This window comes from Caretta caretta, chromosome 2 (genome assembly GCF_965140235.1).
Source record: "Caretta caretta isolate rCarCar2 chromosome 2, rCarCar1.hap1, whole genome shotgun sequence".
In the NCBI taxonomy this organism is placed as follows: Eukaryota; Metazoa; Chordata; order Testudines; family Cheloniidae; genus Caretta; species Caretta caretta.
The window spans coordinates 37432599-37453373 of NC_134207.1; positions in this window are offsets into that span (position 1 = coordinate 37432599).

Here is a 20775-nt window from a genome sequence, read left to right on the forward strand (position 1 = left end):
TGCTACTTTGTATTTATATGGTGATGATTAGAGCTGGTTGAACCATAGGAGTTCTGTTCCATGGGAAGTTCCCATATTTCCAATCTCCTTTCATCCCCAAATTGGAACAAAATGTCAACATTTCCCACAGAATGACGTTTCCAAAAAAATTCATTTCAGAAATATCAGAACGACCTTATGAAATGTTCCCCTTCTGTAAGGTCAAAGAGCTTCATTTCAACGTTGTCATTTCAATTATATTGTATTATAAAAGTCTAAATGGTAATGTCTAAATGAAGTACTTCCCTAATTTTTCATCAAAATTTGACAAAAATTGATACATTCCCGCAAAATGTTTCAATTTCATCAAATCAGCATTTTCCACCAGCTCTAATGAAGATGAATTATTAGTTACCACCTATTACAGTGTCATTCTTTACAGCAGTAATTGGACAGTCTTCAAAATTAAAGGGATATTCCTTCAAAGGGATAATTCCTCTCTCCCTCATTTAGCCATTTTCTGTAATATTTGCATCCAAACCATGTTACAATATGTCTGCTTCTTCCTGTGTACACAGAAAAAGATACACGTTATAACTCTATTAGAGAAACCTGTTTAGTCTCTGGTTCCTTAATGTGGTTATAACTTTTCTTTCCTGTTCACACAGGCATGAACAATCCCTGCTATAACAGAGTTTGTCCACAGGCCTTAGGTATAGGCCATATCTACACTAGCCTCAAAGCAGATCTAGACAACATGGTGGTTAAAGTGCAACAGCTGCTAGTGCTATCATCATGGTCACCACCAATGGAGCACCAGTGGTAGCAATGGTAGGTAACATTAAGGAACAAAATCTATTCTAGACCTGGCAGTGTGATCAGATTCTGGTGGTACTTCTGGGAGAACAGTGTCAGGTTAATTCCAGAATGGTTACTTGGAGTAAACACCTTCATAATCATAGCACTTTACATAATTAACTAATGTTCACAACACCTATATGCATTGCTAAGTACTGTGGTCCCCATTTTAGAGATGTTGCCATCATGGTAAGCCCAACGTTTTTAAGACCCCACTAATTTTGGGTCCCTACTTTTAGACACCGGGATGTCTAAAGCTGAAAATACAAAATACAAAATTGAGGCATCCCAAATTGAGGCACCTCAAATCCCAAATCAGAACGACATTCCTGGAATCCATTCCTGGAACTTTGGCCCTAATCAACTTGCTCAAGACCACATAGTGAAGGGGAGGTACCTCTAAGGCAAAGCCAGATGAATTTAAAATGGCTAATTATATCAGTGTGTTACTGGACTGGTGGGAAAAACAGCCTGAAACAGATGTATGAAGTGCTACTATTCAGGGTTAATTCAAGTGATTTTTTTTTCTGGGAGTAATCATCAAGTTAAATAGCTTCATAATAGAAATTAGACAAATATTTCTTCAGAAAAAATAATGTAATCCGGAACATGGTTTCCTTCCCCAAGAAAGCCATGCAATCTCTCTTATGAAGAGAGAAAGGTAATTTTAATGTATTTTATTATAAAATTGAGTGGAGAAATTAAAGAGTCTGATTGAATGGCAAGTATTCCCAGCCAACTGTGCCTACAAAAAGCACAGTTCATAGCAAGGAACCCTGCTAGCCATGTCTAAATTAGTACATCCATAAAAGAGCTGAAAGGTAGCAGAGAATTGCTATGCTAACCATCTTGACTTAATTTTAAATTGCTGTTAAATTCTCCTATTAAAGAAACTGTGCCACAGGTCTGATCTTTTTGAGGGCTGTTGCAGTTATATAATTGTTTGGCCCTCTCTGTCACATTTTGCCTTATGTTTAAAATAGAATTGGTCAGTATTTTGGCTTTTTTCCATGAGAAAGTTTTTTAAAAAATAAATTTCAAATTTTGTTCATAAATGCGCTTTTGATGAAAAATTCAAGATGACAATTTTCTTTAAAAAATTATTTTTCCAACTCCACTTTCCTGGCTTCTCTTCCGGGGGGGGGGGGGAAGTGTGGGTGCTTTCCTCCATCATTACCCCCCAAGTCTTTTTCAGAGTCATTGTTTCTCAGGATAGAGTCCCCCTTTCTGCAACTATAGCCTATATTCTTTGATCCTAGATGTATAGTTTTGTATTTGCCTGTATTAAAACTTGTATTGTTTGTTTCTGCCTAGCTTACCAAACAATCCAGATTGATTTGTTTCAATGATCCATCCTCTTCATTATTTACTCATCATTTTTTTTAAATGAAAAAAGTCTACAAAATTGACCAGCTCTAATAATTAGACTAGATGACCCTTGCAGTGCCTTCTGACCCTATGGTTCTAAGAATAATGATCCCCAATCAGCATTAAACTTAACACCTGGAATAAGTACAATCAGGTTACTCAATTTAAATACCCATATTATGTGATTGGCATATAGATCTCTTTATGCAATTCATTTGATACTAGTCTCTAGAACAGTGGTGGGCAACCTGCGGCCCATCAGGGTAATCCTCTGACGGGCTGCCAGACAGTTTGTTTACCTTTGCACGGCCGCCCGCAGCTCCCAGTGGCTGCAGTTCACCTTTCCCGGCCAATGGGAGCTGTGGGAAGCGGCAGCCAGCATGTCCCTGTGGCCCACGCCGCTTTCTGCAGCTCCCATTGGCCGGGAACAGTGAACCCCGGCCACTGGGAGCTGTGGGTAGCCATGCAAAGGTAAACAAACTGTCTGGCGGCCCGCCAGAGAATTACCTGATGGGCCATGTGCGGCCCGTGGGCTGCAGGTTGCCCACCACTGCTCTAGAATGTATCTTCATTGCAGAGAGAGTCTGGACAATCGGCACCCACGTTACTTTAGCCTCCTCCAGGGGGAGTGGCCACACTGCAAAGCCCTACCTGAGCTACCTTGTCCTCAGCAGTGCTGTGCCCCCACCCCGTGTATCACTAGGACTTCTGGGAACACATTGCATGGTTCTTTGTGCTGTGATTCTTTCCCAGTGGATTATGGGAATTTGACTGTCATTCGGGGGAATTGGAGGACTATCGGCCCTTGAGTAGCTTAGCCTGCATCCTCATTGCAAGGTGGGCCAATTACCAGCACAGGTGAAAGTGGAACCTGGCCTCTAACTCCCCCCAGCAGTGGTGCCAGCTAGCCCAGCTTGAAAACATGACTTGACTCAGGTGAGAGGTTTCTGTGTGTTGATGGGACTCAGGAGTGGCAGTTAGTGGCAACACCTGAATAAGAGCCTAGGCTATTGCAGCGGTGAAAACATAACCAACATGCTTGCACAACACTAAAGTCTACACAGGCAGAAACAAGCCATGTCAAAACATTGCTGGAGCTCCAATATGGTTATAACAGCAGTAGAGATGGACCTTAAACCCTGCCTTCACCATGGTAAGAATGGTATCAGCAATGACTACATTTAAACCTGCTGGCATGATTTCCCTGAAGAGCATGAAGAGGGTCTTTTCTGATAACCTAGTTATGACTATATCACAGATGGTAAGAGAGACGAGTGATCACATCTTGTCTGAGCACACAAGTTGTTGACTTGATTGTATCAGTAATGTGGACAGAACCTAGGGTAGGGTGACCAGATAGCAAGTGTGAAAAATCAGGACTGGGGTGGGGGGCAATAGGCACCTAGATAAGAAAAAGCCCTCAATATCGGGACTGTCCCTATGAAATCAGGATATCTGGTCACCCTAACAGGACCTTAACTTTTACCTTTTGGCAAGGCTCCTGGAATGGTCTCTGTTCCTCTGCATTTTGTTCTGACTGTGTTTTAGATTTTAAATGGCCTACGAGGCATTTCCTGGCATTTCATTTAAGGGGGGGTGCATGTTGGCTGCAATTTTGTACTTCAGTTCTTGTGAAACAAAGAGGCTGGGAATTGGATACAATTCTGTCTTTGATAGGCACATTAACTGCAAAATTAGCCCAATGCAGCATGCATGTTTCCTAGCAACTTCCCTTCACAGTATCTACACTCAGATCTGTTTTGAGAAGTGGTATAGCACAAAATATTGTTCCTACTTATTTAAATAGTTGTCTGGTTCTTTTAAATTGGCAAGGCAAGTGCGGTGACAGCCTTAGCCTCTGTTGACTAATATACTCTGCAGCTGTTCCCTCCTAAAATAATAATAAAGCCAAGACTCTCTAAAAGAGAGTTTGTTGCTGCTTTTCCTCTGCCCAGATAAAAGATCTCTTGCTCAAATTGCAGCATTTGAAAAAGTTACCCCCACCCCGCAGAAAAGTGGGCACAATATTCCCTACTGTCCGTGCCCTTTCACATCACTGATCAAATCCTTTTGCATTTTCAAAACCAGTCTATGTTGCTTATATGTTGCTTATATGCAATGGACCATCCTTCCCACTAGATAGCTGTTTGCCATGAGAACAGCAACACAAGGACCTGGCAGATCTGTCACCCAGGCTCCTTCAATCCTCCCACATCCAAAACTCTCACATAAGGCCTAGTCTAAATGCAGAACTCACATGTTTTAACCAAAATCAGTACAAAACCCAAGTTAGCTAAACCAGTGCAAACCCCTCTTTGCACACAGTGATACTGGTTTAAATTGGCTATATCTCTGTTTAGTTTGTGTACATTTACTGATGCTATCTAAATAGATATAATCCAGGCGTGAGAGTATCCACACGGGATTTGGTATTGGTTTAACTAAATCACTAACACTGCATCTTTTATTAAACTGGTGCAACTTTGTGGGTAGAGCAGGCCTAAAATAATGCAAGCTTGGGGTACAGAAGGAATGCAGAACCAAGATCCAGATTAATGTAAACACCGTAAATCCATGAAGTAGCATCAACCCAAATTATTTATTGTAACAGGAAGTACATTATTCATATTTCTTCAAGATCTTCAAACCTAACAGACAAAACAAAAACATTATTTAGGATTTGATAAATGAATTTCAAATATCTTAGTTTTCCGTGAAGCCTTCCCTTGTCCTGAATCTCAGCAAGTTTTCTCTTATAGGACAACCATGAGCCACTGAAGGGCCAGAGTAAATATGAAACTCCTGTGAAGCTTTTGTATACTGCATCCAGTCTCATTCTTCACGTCAGCAGGAGCCATTTCCATTCCATTCTGAACAAGCCACATCTTTATGAAGTCACAATACAAATCACCTCTCCTGGGCTTTGGAATATGAACAAAAAGGTCATGCCAAAATAATCATAATAATCATAATAATAATAATAATCATAATAATCAATAATAAATGCCACGCCTTCTCCTCAGGTTTAGATACCCCTTTAATTACTTTATCTTGGTATAAGACCTCTCCTCCAGCTTGGCTAAATTTAACCTTGAGTATACAAGGAATTTGTCCTGATCTCAGCAATCTGCTCCTTTCACTGGTACAAATATTGGCTTTCTTCAAAGAGACGTGGGGTTTGCATTGGTGCAGCTATATCAATGACTGGCTATCAGCTGCTGGAATCGGAGTAAATTTCCAAAGCAACTAAGGCCTTAGAGCTCTTTCTATCAAAACCGCTCTGTTCCTGGCTGAGGGTAACTCCAACCTCACTTATACCTGGGTGCCACAATGAGCTAATTGGAGCCATCAATTAGCATAACACTTAGCTCTTTAAATAATCCTCTCCCCCAGAAAGTGATTGTTTTTATTGTATCTTGTGTATCAGTCATTTCAAAAAGAAAAGGAGTACTTGTGGCACCTTAGAGACTAACCAATTTATTTGAGCATGAGCTTTCGTGAGCTACAGCTCACTTCATCATCAACAGCTTCAACAGCTCACGAAAGCTATGCTCAAATAAATTGGTTAGTCTCTAAGGTGCCACAAGTACTCCTTGTCTTTTTGCGAATACAGACTAACACGGCTGTTCCTCTGAAACCAGTCATTTCAAAGAGCTTTACTCAACTTCCAGTTGTCAACATCAATTCCTTTTAAAGTGCTGGGGCAGTAATGGCATTTGGAAAGCTACTGAATACTTTCCCCCATGGTAGTCACTTCACACCTTTTGGAAACAGTTTGTATTAAACAGTGCCTGGCTGGCGGCCACACTGCTTCTGCTTCCCAAGACATCCATGCTTAAGGCTGAATTCTACTGCAAGTTCTGGGCAAGAGAGCATGTTTAGCTTCACCATAAACACAACCCCCATCTGATTGTTGTTATTAATTATGCTTTTTTCAGTAGTGCCTAAGGGCCAACCAAGAATAGGACCCCATTATGCTAGCTGCTGTGCAAACACAGGGTGGTTGATGGTCCCTGCCCCAAAGAGTTTATAATTGAAATAGATAAGACAGGCAGGATGGGGGGGAAAGGTATATAACACACAAGCAGAGTGATGGCAGCAAACAGCATGTTAATTCCACAATTTTTTGCAGGGGGAGAGTTACGTTTATTGAGGAGGGGATCAGCTAAATTGAAAGTGAACTGGATGGCGGAAAGGACAGAGGAGAAAAGGGTAAGAAGGGCAGATGTGAAGTGAAGCCAAAATGCTAGACTGTGAGGGAGAGGGAGGGTAGGAGCAAAGAGCCCAAGGCAGAGATAGTTCAGTCAAAATTTTAGAAGCTTCTTTGCATGTCCAAAGGGCAAAAGGTCCAGGCCAATGATTGTAAAGTAGGTATTTCCACAAGGGTTAGCCTAATTCATTCCATCATGTCCTGCCTTAATAAAGATTATTACAGAATCCAAGGGACTGAAAAGAATTCAGAGTAGTAGTTCTTTGTTACAAAAGGCTTGTCCACATTGGCAATTTACAGCACTGCAACTTTCTAGCTCAGGGGTGTGAAAAAACACCCCGCTGAGTGCAGCAAGTTTCAGCCCTGTAAAGTGCCAGTGTAGACAGTGAACCAGAGCTGAGAGCCGGGCTCCCAGCGCTGGCAGCTATGCCCCTTGTGGAGGTGGGTGTTTTAGAGTGCTGGGAGCGCTCTCTCCCAGTGCTGCACCGCGTCCACACAAGGCACGTTAAAGCGCTGCCATGGCAGCACTTTAGCATTGCCAGTGTAGACTAGCCCAAAATCTACATTTAACTATAACAGTAAAAGCAATGCTTAATTTGTAATAGGGCTGTTGATTGATCGCAGTTAACTGATGCAATTAACACAAAAAAATTAATCACCCTTAATCGCAGTTTTACTCGCACTGTTAAACAATAGAATACCAATTGTATTAAATATTTTTGGATGTTTTTCTACATTTTCAAATATATTGATTTGAATTACAACACAGTATACAAAGTAGACAGTGATCACTTTATATTGTTGTTTTTGATTTAAAATATTTGCACTGGAAAAATGGCAAACAAAAGAAATAGTATTTTTCATTTCACCTCACCCAAGTACTGTAGTGCAATCCTTTTATCATGAGAGTGCAACTTACAAATGTAGATTTTTTTCTTACATAACTGCACTCAAAAAGAAAACAATGTAAAACTTTAGAGCCTACAAGTCCACTCAGTCCTACTTCTTGTTCAGCCAATAGCTAAGACAAACAAGTTTGTTTACATTTACAGGAGATAATGCTGCCCTCTTCTTATTTACAATGTCACCGGAAAGTGAGAATAGGCATTGCAAGGTATTTATGTGCTAGATATGCTAAACATTCATATGCCTCTTCATGCTTCAGCCACCATTCCAGAAGACATGCTTCCATGCTGAGGATGCTTGTTAACAAAATAATGCATTAATTACATTTGTGGCTGAACTCCTTGGGGGAGAATTGTATGTCTCCTGCTCTGTTTTACCTGCATTCTGCCATATATTTCATGTTACAGCAGTCTCAGATGATAACCCAGCACATGTCATTCGTTTTAAGAACACTTTTTCACAGCAGATTTCACAAAACGCAAAGAAGGTACCAATGTGAGATTTCTAAAGATAGCTACAGCACTCGACCCAAGGTTTAATACTCTGAAGTGCCTTCCAGAATCTGAGAGGGAGGAGGTGTGGAGCATGCTTTCAGAAGTCTTAAAAGAGCAACACTCCAATGCAGAAACTACAGAACCTGAACCACCAAAAAAGAAAATCAACCTTCTGCTGAAGGCATCTGACTCGGACTATGAAAATGAACATGCGTTGGTCCGCACTGCTTTGGATCATTATCGAGCAGAATCCGTTTTCAGCATGGACACATGTCCTCTAGAATGGTGGTTGAAGCATGAAAGGACATATGAATCTTTAGTGCATCTGGCACATAAATATCTTACAAGGCCGGCTACAATAGTGCCATAAGAACACCTGTTCTCACTTTCAGGTGATATTGTAAACTGGGCAGCATTATCGCCTGCAAATGTAAACAAACTTGTTTGTCTGAGCAATTGGCTGAACAAGAAGTAGGACTCAGTGGACTTGTAGGCTCTAAAATTGTACACTTTTATATTTGAATGCAGTTATATTTGTACATAATTCTATATTTGTAAGTTCAACTTTCACAATAAAGATATTTCACTGCAGGACTTGTATTAGGTGAATTAAAAAATACAATTTCTTTTGTTTTTTACAGTGCACATATTTGTAATAAAAATAAATATAAAGTGAGCACTGTACACTTTGGATTCTGTTGTAAACGAAATCAGTATATTTTAAAATGTAGAAAATATCCCAAACTATTTAAATAAATGGTATTCTATTATTAACAGTGCAAATCATCACAATTAATTTTTTTAGCTGTGTGATTAATCATGATTTATTTTTTTAATCACTTGACAGCCCTATCTTGTAATGAAAGAGGTGCCAGAGCTCCAGCAATTTTTTTTTTTTTTTTACTATCCTAACTGACGCAGCAAGCCCAGAAGTGCTGGGGCTATGAACTGCCAAGCCTAGAGGTGCCGGGGCTCAGCCCTGGCAAGCCCTGACACAAATTTAGCACTGAGTATGTGTTAATATTATGCTGAATACCTACAAAAATCTGCATAATGTGGGATTTGGCAGCTTTTCTGCACAATTTTAAATTTCTCTTTTCTTTTGTAAATAAAATCTAATAGAATTTCAAAAAATGGAAGTGCTGGATATTAACAATATAATATAACAGGACAATACAGTTAAATATAAGTATTATCTGACTTGTTCACTTACAGTTTTTAAATAATGTTTACTGATAATTTATTTCGGTATTAAGCTTATTCATTATTATTATTTAGTATTTGCATTACCATACTGTATTCATGGACCAGGACCCTACTTTGCAAACACAGAACAAAAAGGTGGTCCTGCCCCAAAGACCTTACAATGTAAGTATAAGACAAGAGACAACAGGTGGATACTGACAGGCTTATGGGGAAGTCCAAGGAAACAATGGGACAATATTGGTCAGCATGATAGGCTGTGGTCTCAAAACACCAAAAGCCTAACTATTGTCAAGTTTTTTGTAGGTATCACAGCAAAGGAGAGTTTTAGAAGGGGTTTTGCATTACTTTTGAGGATGTTTATGGGGACCTACCTGCAGTGGTGAGGAGCAGCATGGGAGAAACCACAAAGGTGCTTGTTTGAAAATTTAACAGTTGGGCAATGGAGGCTGGCATCATGGGCCAATTGGAGATGTAAGTCAACCTCTCAATAGAAAATGAGAGATGATAGGTAGGGTGGGGATAGGCCAGGAAGCTACATGTCTTCACTTTCAAGGCCCTTATGTTTGAAAAGGGGGAGGCTGTGGAAGGATGCAAAAAGAGGGATAACAGTCTGTATCCTATGTTTGCCACTTTTACAAAACTATTGTAACCCTTCTGCCTGTCAGAGTTGGCAGCAACAAGGGCCGGGTTCAGTATCTAGGGGTTCCGTTTCAATAACACAATGCAAAACCGGCTCGAACCCCCACCCAGTGACCTTTATGACAATTACATACCACCCACCTGGGTGCCTCTAAGAGGCAATACTTCCCCTCTTGCAAGCACAGAGTCTGAGCGTAGCAAAAGCCTTTTAATAAAGGAGGGAAACAATGTGGCATTATGTTGGGGAAACACCACAAACAGGATTCATAACACCAACCATGAGCAAAAGACCCACCCCAAGTAAGTTTGGCAGCATCCTTTCCCCCTCAGGGTCTTAAGTCCAGCAACCCAGCAGTCACCCTCCCCCCCCCCCCACGGTTTCTGTCCTTGGTCAGTGCAGTCCCCCCCACCCCCCCAGAGTTCAGAAGTTCATCTGCAGAGTTTACCTCCCAGCCTGGGTGGAAGTGGAGGGAGGTATGGGGGGGTATCTTACATGCTCCGCTGCTCGGGTCGATGGCCAAGTGCCACGTCTCTCCATGGAGGTTCTGCTGCAGTCTTCGCCACCAGCTGCGCCTGTCTGTCAGCTGCTCTGCTATCCACTCCACTCTGCTCTCCGCTAGTTGTCCTGCTGTCTGCTCCTCTCCACCAGCCACCCAGCTATCCACTCCGCGCCAGCCGCCAAGCTATCTGCTCTGCTCTCTGAGCTAGCCATCCTGCTGTTCGCTCACCAACTTGCCTTCAGGCCCACCCTGCTTAACACAGCTCACAGTGATCTCAGCAACTTCAGTTCTTTAGTGATTTCAGCTCTCAGTGATTTTTAGCTGGTAGTAGGAAGAGCCTCAGTGCTGGTGCACCACTACCCCAAGGTAGGTCTGATGCTTAGACCTAGGGTATCAGTGATTTCAGCTCTACAGCACGTAACAAGACTCCTAAGGGAACCAAAATTAGTTCTGCTATTACACCATCAAGAGAGGAGGGAACAAAGTAGTGTTTAGGGCCCTCAGAAGATGCCCACACTACCAAACACACATACCTATCCCAAGCCTCTCTCAATTCCATGGGTTTTGGAACCCATGTCCCTTGCCTAGCGAGTGTTACTTAGTTGAGGGCGAGTCCCTCCATCATAAAATGCCAAGTACAGTTCTACTGTCCTTGATTCACATAACCAGGATAATAACCTTTTATTACTCCTGCCCCAATAACAGAGAGACTGGGGATCCCACAGCAGCCAAAGTGACCATTTGGGCAAGCAGTCAACCATGCTAGGCAGGGTGGGTGTGCCCATGCAAATGAGAGTGCTTATGTATACGAGATCAGCCCCTGAAGTCCTTTTCCACAGCTTACCACCAGATGTCAGGGCAGAGCTCATTCTGACTCTGCTTACACTATGATAAATTTTGTACAAAGTATGCCTTGTGAGGTATCATTTGAGAACTTGTAATTTGCTGATCATTACTGTACTGGTAAAATATGTATGGCAATACTGTATGTAAAGTTGTAAGATTCTACTGCATGATGTTACTAAGGGCATGGCTACACTTGCAGATGTAGAGTGCTTTGAGTTAAACCCACCCTCGGAGAGCGCAGTAGGGAAAGCCCTGCAGTCTGTCCACACTGACAGCTGCAAGTGCACTGGTGTGGCCGCATTTGCAGCACTTGCAGCAGCATTGGGAGCGGTGCATTTTGGGCAGCTATCCCACAGAACACCTCTTCCCATTCTGGCTCTGTGGCTTGTGGAAAGGGGGAAGGAGGTGCAGGGCATTCTGGATCCTGTCCCAATGCCCCATGATGCATCGGTTCGCATCCCAGCAATCCCTGTGCTTCCGTCCACATTTGGCACCATCTTTCAATGTTTTTTGTACTGCGCACTCTGTCTTCCCTTTCCGTCTGTGGGAATGAAGCCCGAACTGCTAAGGAGCATGCTGACGAGTCTCGCCAGCATGTCATGTTTGGCAGTCGAGTTATTCCTCATGTTCCAAAGCGACAGTGAGGACTCCGACGATGATATTGATGCGAGTAATGCATATGACAGGAGTTGGCTTGTGGCATTCACGGACATGCTCACCACCATGGAACGCCGCTTTTGGGCTCAGAAAACAAGCACTGAGTGGTGGGATCACATCGTCATGCAAGTCTGGGGTGACAAGCAGGGGCTGCAGAACTTTCGGATGAGAAAAGCCACTTTCATGGGACTGTGTGATGAGCTCACCCCCACCCTGCGGCACAAGAACACGAGATTGAGAGCTGCCCTGATGGTGGAGAAGTGGGTGGCTATTGCAATCTGGAAGCTGGCAACTCCAGATAGCTACCCATCGGTCGCTAACCAGTTTGGAGTGGGAAAGTCAACCGTTGGAATCTTGCTGATTCAAGTTTGCAGGGCCATTAGTCACATCCTGCTCAGAAGAACCAAGACTCTGGGTAACGTGCATGACATTGTGGATGGCTTTGCACAAATAGGTTTCCCTAACTGCAGAGGGGCAATAGATGGCACGCATATTCCAATTCTGGCAGCAGCCCACTTAACCTCTGAGTACATTCATCGGAAGGGGTATTTTTCTATGGTTCTCCAGGTGCTTGTGGATCACCGTGGGCGTTTCACTGACATTAAGGCAGGCTGGCCCGGAAAGGTGCATGACGCATGCATCTTTCGGAACACTGGCCTGTTCAGGAAGCTGCAAGCCGGGACTTTTTTCCCAGACCAGAAGATCACCGTAGGGGAAGTCGAAATGCCCATTGTGATCCTTGGAGACCCCGCTTATCCTTTAATGCAGTGGCTCATGAAACCCTACACAGGGAGCCTTGACAGCAGCAAGAAGCAGTTCAACAACAGGCTGACCCAGTGCAGAATGACTGTGGAGTATGCTTTTGGCCATTTAAAGGGCCATGGGTGCTCTCTGTATGGGAAGCTGGACCTGGCCAATGACAGCATCCCCGTGGTTCTATCCGTGTGCTGTACCCTCCATAACATTTGTGAAGGGAAGGGTGAACGATTCACTCAGGCATGGGACTCGGAGGTTCAGCACCTGAAGGCTGAATTTCAACAGCCAGAGAGCAGGGCTATTAGAGGGGCCCAGCAAGGATTACGAATGCCTTGAGGGAGCAATTTGAGGCCGAAAGCCACCAGTAATGTCTGGTGCCCTGCACGGGAGTGAAGTGCAGTGGATCCAATGTTAGTAGGAATCTATGTTTGCTACGCTGACTTGCAGTGCCTGTTTCTTTCCTGGGCTAAGGTATCTTTTACTTTATGCAATAATAAAGGTTTTCAAAGCCAAAAACTCCATTTATTGAAAAGAAACACAACTGCTTGGGAAACAGAAAGGGCAAGGGGATGGGGTGGGGAACGGTAAAATCACAGATTTGTGTGTGTCCTGTTCTCATACTCAGCCTTCCTGTCCGGAGTGTTTGTGCAATGAGTGCTGCACTTCAGGATGGCTATACTGCATTGTGTTGTGGGTTGAGTGCAGTGGGTAAGGGTCATAGTTTTCAGGGCTGGGTGGTGAAGCTACAGGTGTTGGAGGTGGCTGGTGGCAATAAGAACCCGTATGTTGGGGAAAGTGGGTTGGAGGTGACATGGGGGCACAAGGGAAAGAGGTTTGGGAAAAGGGCTGTAGGGTGGGGGCGGCTGGCACGGTAGTGCTCCGCCTGCATGGCTACGAGCGCCTGGATAGAGTCCGCTGGGCGCGCCATTATGCTTATCAGCCGATCCGTGCTTTGCTGCCGGAGCACCGCGCTTTTGTACCGGCGCTCCTCATTCTGCTGGCGGATCCTCCTTTCACTGTCCCGCCACTCCTGCACTTTTTGATTTTCATTACTTGAATGCTGCATTACTTCATGCAACATGCCTTCCTTGCTTCTATGTGGCCTCTTTCTGATTCTTTGGAGTCTTTCAGCCAGTGATAACACGGACAGCTAAGATCTCACGGTTGCATCTATAAAGGCAAAATGCAACACTTTACAGAGGCAGCATTGTTCACACCAGCGAGAGCAATGATTCCCCCATACTTAAGGGCAAGCACAATCTACACAATAGCAAATTTGCCAGTCCCAAAGCGAGCGCACATAACCCACAGGAGCCCCAAAATGGTGAGTAAGCACAGGGTCAAGCGTGACTGTTTCACGGCTGTACTGTCCTCTGGGTTTCTGTGCCTTGGGGAGAGCCAACAGCGGCAGGGGGCCCCTATAATGAACACTGTCCCCACATTTTCCACAGGAGTTTGTCCTGGAAGATATCTCGCTGCTGAGGGTGACCTGGGAAGCAAGGGAGGGTCTTCTACTGCAATGCGGCTTCCGCCCTGGTCCATATGCAGCTTGCCTGTGTGCAGTAATGGTTCCCCTGCCCCTCATGGCACAGTGGCACCGACAAGTTAGCCTTACTGGGTCAAGGACAACACTTGCTCTCCCGAGAAACCTGCGCAAGCGCATTGCCCAAGGTCTGGATGACACCTTTGAAGAGATCACTGAGGCTGATTACCGCGATGTGAGAGAGCACATCAACACCCTATTCCGCATCGAGGCATGCATACAGCCCTAACCCTCCTCGCCCCAAGATCCAACACCAAATAACTTCCTTCACAAAATAAAAGGTGCTTACCGGGAACCTCCTCTGGTGTTTGTCCTTCCCCAAGCACCGGCTGCCGCGACTGGCTACCTTCCTCCTGGCTTGAGAACAGCTCCTAGCTGCATGCATCTAGGGATTCCGGGGTGTCTTCCTCCACCTCAGCACCCTCGCTCCCAGTTTGCTCCTCCTCCTCGTGCCTTGTTGCACTGGGCTCTGAAGTGTCCATGGTGGTCCTCAGAATGGAGGTGGGGTTGCCCCCAAGTGTCATATCCAGCTCTTTGTAGAAACGGCAGGTCGCAGGGGCAGCACCGGAGCAGCTGTTTGCCTCGCGGGCTTTGCAGTAGGCATTCCACAGCTCCTTCATTTTAACCCTGCACTGCAGTGCCTCTCAGTCATGGACCCTTTCCATCATATCCCTTGATATCTGCCTGAAGGTATCATAATTCCTATGGCTGGAGCGCAGCTGGGACTGGACAGCTTCCTGCCCCCAGGCACTGATGAGGTCCAGCACCTCGCCATTACTCCATACTGGGGCTCACCTGGTGCATAGAGAGATGGTCACCTGGAAAGATTTTCTGAGAGCACTACACACCTTGCTGAGCAAACAGGAAGGGGATTTTCAAAATTCCCAGAGAATTTAAAGGGCGGATCTGACAGTTGGTCACCTGAGGGCAGGGCAGTAGAGTTCAAAGTGATGACCAGAGTGGCTAGGACAGGCATTGTGGGACACTTCTGGAGGCTAATCAGAGCGCACTAACAGACCAGGGTGTCCACACTGGCACCACGGCACTTCAGCAGGGGCGCACCAAATGTTATTCCACTCACTGAGGTGGAGTAGCAGGAGTGCTCTAGCCACAGAGTCAGAGTGCTGTACGTGCCTTGCCAGTGTGGACAGGTAGTGAGCTAGTGTGCCCAGGGCTCCTTTAATGTGCTCTAACTCGCAAGTGTAGCCAAGCCTTAAGGCATATTCCAAATCTGGGCCAGCAGCCCAAACCAGTTCCTCCGAGACAAAAGGCTAGCCAGCACCTCAGCCAGGTGTCATCTTAATCAAATAGACTATCACCTGGAAGAAGGGTGTGAGTGAGAAATTTACATTTTGGCAACGGAACAGCTGGGGGATCCCATGTAACAGACTGGCTTTCGCCTGAATCCCAGCTGGAGATGATTCTCAAAGAGGAGGATAAGATATAAAAATGAGGAACAGAGGCCTCAAATCACCTCTCTCCCCTCACCTCTACTCATGGCATTAACAACATTTGAAAGACAAAAGAAGCATCATTGAACTGGGGGAGTGGTCCTGGCTGAGAGATCCAGCTAGACTCCTGTGAGAAACACCTTTTTGCTTCAAGTTCACTTAGCTTGTTAAGTTAGGTATTTGTGTTTTACCTTTTATTTCTTTGTAATCAATTCTGACTTTTATGCCTCATTACCTGTAATCACTTAAAATCTATCTTTCTGTAGTTCATAAACTTGTTGTATTGTTTTATCTAAACCATTGTGTGTTTGGATTGAAGTGTTTGGAAACCTCCATTTGAGATAACAGTGTTTGTGCATATCATTTTCTACTAATGAAATGATGGACTTTCTATGAGCTTGTATTGTCCAGAAGGAAAGAACTGGGCAGTACAAGATGCACATTTCTGGGTTCAAGTCTGTGACTGAGAGTTTTCTTGTGTCTCTGTGCAATATAATTCAGGAGTGGCATATAATTCAGCTGTGAGTGATTTTGCATGCTAGAGGCTGTGTGTGAACAGACCAAGAGTGGTGGTTTCCACAACAAAGCACTGTAAAAGGCACCCCAAGTTGAGAATTGAGGGGACACAGCTGTTCAACAGTCCAGATGATATGCAGGGGAACATCACACATGGTCATAGTGACAGGCTGGGAAAAGGATCTTTGCAGCAGTAAGAATGGATATGAGCAGGGCAAGGTTGCATTTGTTGAGGCCAGAGAGAACCATGTTGCTGTAAGAAAGAAAGGAGATGATGAGAGCGTGGGCAAGAGATTTAGCTACATAGGGCAGTAGTGAGCAACCTGCGGCCAAGGGGCCGCATGCTACCAGTCAGGGTAATCCGCTGGCAGGTCACAAGACAGTTTATTTACATTGGCACCGCCGCCTGCAGCTCCCAGTGCCCGTGGTTTGCTGTTCCCAGCCAATGGGAGCTGCAGGAAGTGGCAAGGGGCACAGGTTGCCCACCACTGGCATAGGGGGATAGGAAAGGCTGTATCTTAGAGACATCACGCTGAAGGAAAAAGCATAATTTTTTAGACATAGTCTCGTCATTAGAGGCCTGAGTCTAAGATGATGGTCTGGTTACAGGCCTGAGTGACAGGCAGAATGTTGGTGTTGTCAACAATGACTGAGAAAGGAGGTAGTGGGGAGAATTTGGAGGGGACAATTAAGAGCTCTGTTTTTGCCATTTTGAGCTTGAGCTGACAGCTAGACATCCACGAGGAGCTGTCAGGGAGGCTTAGTTTGGACAGAAGGAGATAGGTCTGGAGTAGAGAGGTAAATTTGTGAATCATCAGCACAAGAGATGGGAGTTGAATTTGTGTTTGCAGATGAGATTACCCAGAGATAGGGTGTAGAGGGAGAAGTTAAAGGCATCAAGGACAGAACCCTGTGGAACCCACACAGAAAGTTGGAGGGGAGGATAAGGATGATTTTCTGAAGGACATGTTGAAGGAGAGATTAGAGAGGCAGGAGTAGAACCAGGAGAGGACTCAGTAATGGAAGCCAAGGGAGGACAGGATTTCAAGAAGAACATGGTTGGCCATGTGAAAGGCAGCTGACAGGTCAAGCAGGATGAAGATGGGGTGCTGAGCTTTGGCTAGGAAGAAATTTTTAGAGACTTTGGTGAGAATGATTTCAGTGGCGTACAAGGGGCAGAAACCAGATTGGAGGGAGTCTGGCATGGAATTGGAAGAGAGGAAGTCCAAACAGCCATTGTACACAGCACATTCAATGAGCTAAGAGATGAAAGGAGAAAGCAGGTGGGGTGGTAGTTGGAGAGGCAAGTGGGGACAATGGTTGGCTTTTTAAGATGGGAGAAACTAAAGCATGTTTGTAATGTGAGGGGAAAGAGCCAAAGGAAGGGTGACCAGATGTCCCGATTTTATAGGGACAGTCCCAATTTTGGGGGCTTTTTCTTATATAGGCACATATTACTCCCCACCTCCTGTTCCCATGTTTCACACTTGCTGTCTGGTCACTCTAGCCAGAGGAGAGTGAAAGGTTAGGGAGAGAGTAAGGGAGGGGATGAGAGTAGGTGCGAGGGAGATCAGGAGTTACTGGGGCAAGTGGAGGGGTTAGAGGATGACAAGAGAAAAGAAACTTCTGTATCTATGACTGAAGAGGAGGAGACAGTTGTAGGAGGGCAAGAGAAGGCAAGCTGAAGGAGAGGGGCAAAGTCGTGTTTTATTTTGTCAATTTTCTCTTGGAAGATTTTGGTGAGATCCTGTGCAGAAAGTGAAGTGGAGGTAGAAGGAGGGGAGGTTTTGAGGAAAAGGCGGCTGGGATTGAGGACATGGGATACAATTAAATTGGAATAGAGTTGTTCAGCTAGGAAGAAGGTAGAACTGAAGTAGGAGAGAACTAATTTGCAGTGGAGGAAGTCAGCCTGGTTGCAGGTTTTTTGCCAGAGATGTTCTGCAACACAAGCACAGGAGAGGAGGAAGCAGATATTGGGATGAGCTAGGGGTTGGGAATGCTGACCTTACAATGGGAGAGAGGGGAAAAGAGTCAAGAATGGAGGAGAGTGAAGCATGGAGAGAGTCAACAACCATATCAATGGAAGAAAGGGAAGTGAGAGTGGGGAAGAGAGAGCTGAGAGCAGGTGAGGAGGCACAGAAAGGCCGAATGACAGGACATAAGGGAGGAGGCTGATGGGTGATGTTGAAGAAGACCAGCTGGTGGTCCGAGAGGGGCAACTCAGCAACAGATGAATCAGAGAGCAGTCCTTGGTGAAGACCAACTCTCGGGAATGACCATTTTGGTGAGTGGGAGAGTTGAACCATAGCTGCAGGTTGAATGAAGAAGTGAGGGTGAGGGAACATACAGCTAAGGGGTTGGGTGGTTCATCAACATGGAAGTGAAGTCTCTGAGGGTGAGGGGTGGGATATTGAAAGGAGAGAAAGTGGGAGAGCCATGAGTTGAAATCAGAGAGGATGGCAGATGGTAAATGACAGCAACATGGAGGGGGAAAGGAGAAAAGAGATGGATGCAGTGCTGTTCAAAAGATGGGAGTGGGAAGGGAGAGGAAGGAGAGTTGGAAGCTGAAGGATTGGGAGAGGAGAAGCCTCGATCTGATCCAGGGTGGAGAGTGTGAAAGGAAAGGCCTCCATAAGAAAGAGCAGCTGCAGCGGCAATATCAGATGAAGGGATACAGGTCTCTGACAGACAAGAGGGGGATGGAGTGAGATATAAGGAGGCTCTGGATGGTTGTGAATTTCTGAGAGAAGAAGTGGAAGTTCCAGAGATAGGAGAGGGATGGGTGTGAAGTTAGGAATGGTGGTAGCAAGGTGTCATTTTGAAGTCCTGAACAGTGAAGTCTTATTTAGCCATAGAACAGAGGCAGCATGGAGGGCAGTAGCAATGCAAGATTCCTGGCTCTGCCCCGCCAATGCTCAACCTTATTCTGGAGGGATCCTCATCTCCAATTCTGCTGGCTCTACAGTCAGTTTCCCACTGCTGCTGCTGTGCCTGAGGATACCCCACTCTCATTGGCTGTTCCCCATTGTGGAAGGCCTCAAAATGCCACCCAAACAGTGCCAAATTTAGGCCCCAGTCCTGCAAAAAGAAGCGCATGTGCTGAACCTCACAGGCAGTGAGTACTCCCACTGACTTCAATAGGACTTATTCACAGTGCATAACAATCAGCACATGCAAAAGTCTTTGCAGGACTGGGGCCTCAATGAAGTTTTTAAAAAGAGACAAATGGTATTAAAGCACTCCAAAATAGCACTTATGGATAGGGGGAAGTGGTAGAGGTGGTATATCTTGACTTTATTAAGGCTTTTGATACTGTCTTGAATGACCTTCTGATAAACAAACTAGGGAAATACAACCTAGATGGAGCTCCTATAAGGTGGGTGCATAACTGGTTGGAAAATCATTCCCAGAGAGTAGTTATCAGTGGTTCACAGTCATGCTGAAAGGGCATAACAAGTGGAGTCTCTTAGGGATCAGTTCTGGGTGCGGTTCTGTTCAGTATCTTCATCAATGATTTAGATAATGGCATAGAGAGTACACTTATAAAGTTTGTGGACGATACCAAGCTGGGAGCAGTTGCAAGAGCTTTGGAGGATCAAATTAAAATTCAAAATGATCTGGACAAACTGGAGAAATGGTCTGAAGTAAACAGGATGAAATTCAATAAGGACAAATATGAAGTAGTCTACTAAGGAAGGAACAATCAGTTGCACACGTACAAAATGGGAAATGACTGCCTAGGAATGAGTACTGCAGAAAGGGATCTGGGGGTCATAGTGGACCACAAGCTAAATATGAGTCAACAGTGTAACGCTGTTGCCCCCCCCCAAAAAAAAAAAGCAAACATCATTCTGGGAAGTATTAGCAGGAGTATTGTAAGGAAGACATGAGATATCAAATACCTCCTCATTCTTCTCTTCCGCAGACTAAACAATTCCAGTTCCCTCAGCCTCTTCTCATAAGTCATGTGTTCCAGTCCCTAATCATTTTTGTTGCCCTCCGCTGGATGCTTTCCAATTTTTCCACATTCTTCTTGTAGTGCGGGGCCCAAAATCTCCATCACTGGGGATTTTTAAGAGCAGGTTGGACAAATACCTGTCAGAGATGGTCTAGATAACACTTAGGGCATGTCTACACTTACCTCTGGAGCGATCAATCCAGCAGGGGTCGATTTATCGCGTCTAGTGAAGACAAGATAAATTGACCGCCAAGCGCTCTCGCGTCAACTCCTGTACTCCACCAGAGCGAGCGGCGCAGGTGGAGTCAATGTGGGAGTGTCAGCAGTCGACTTACCGAAGTGAAGACACCAGGATAAGTAGATCTAAGTATGTCGACTTCAGCTACGTTATTCATATACCTGAAGTTGCGTAACTTAGATCGATCCCCGCCCCCCCAATGTAGACCAGGCCTTAGTCCTGCCTTGAGTGCAGGGGACTGGACTAGATGACCTCTCGAGGTCCCTTCCAGTTCTATGATTCGAGGAAAAGGCAAATCTATTTGACAGTTTACTTTTCTTTAATCTCTTAAAGACTCACTGATGTATCAGTGAAGACATTAACTTTCAAAGCAATACATATGATTGTGTATGCTAGCTCACTCTTTTCTTCTCTTGTTTTTTGAGTACTGTAGTTGCATTTCCATGAAAGGACCTTTATTTTTTTAAGAGCTCATCTGTTAGTGCTGTCTGTATCCCACTTGAGGTCATAATCTACTTTTGGCAATTTAATCATTTCCACAGCAACTAGTTGTGTTGTCCTGGCAGGATTATGACCTCAGGCTAGGAATAAACCACAAGAGAATAGATGAATGTTTAAAGAAGAAAGATTCTGTTTTCATGTAAATCTCC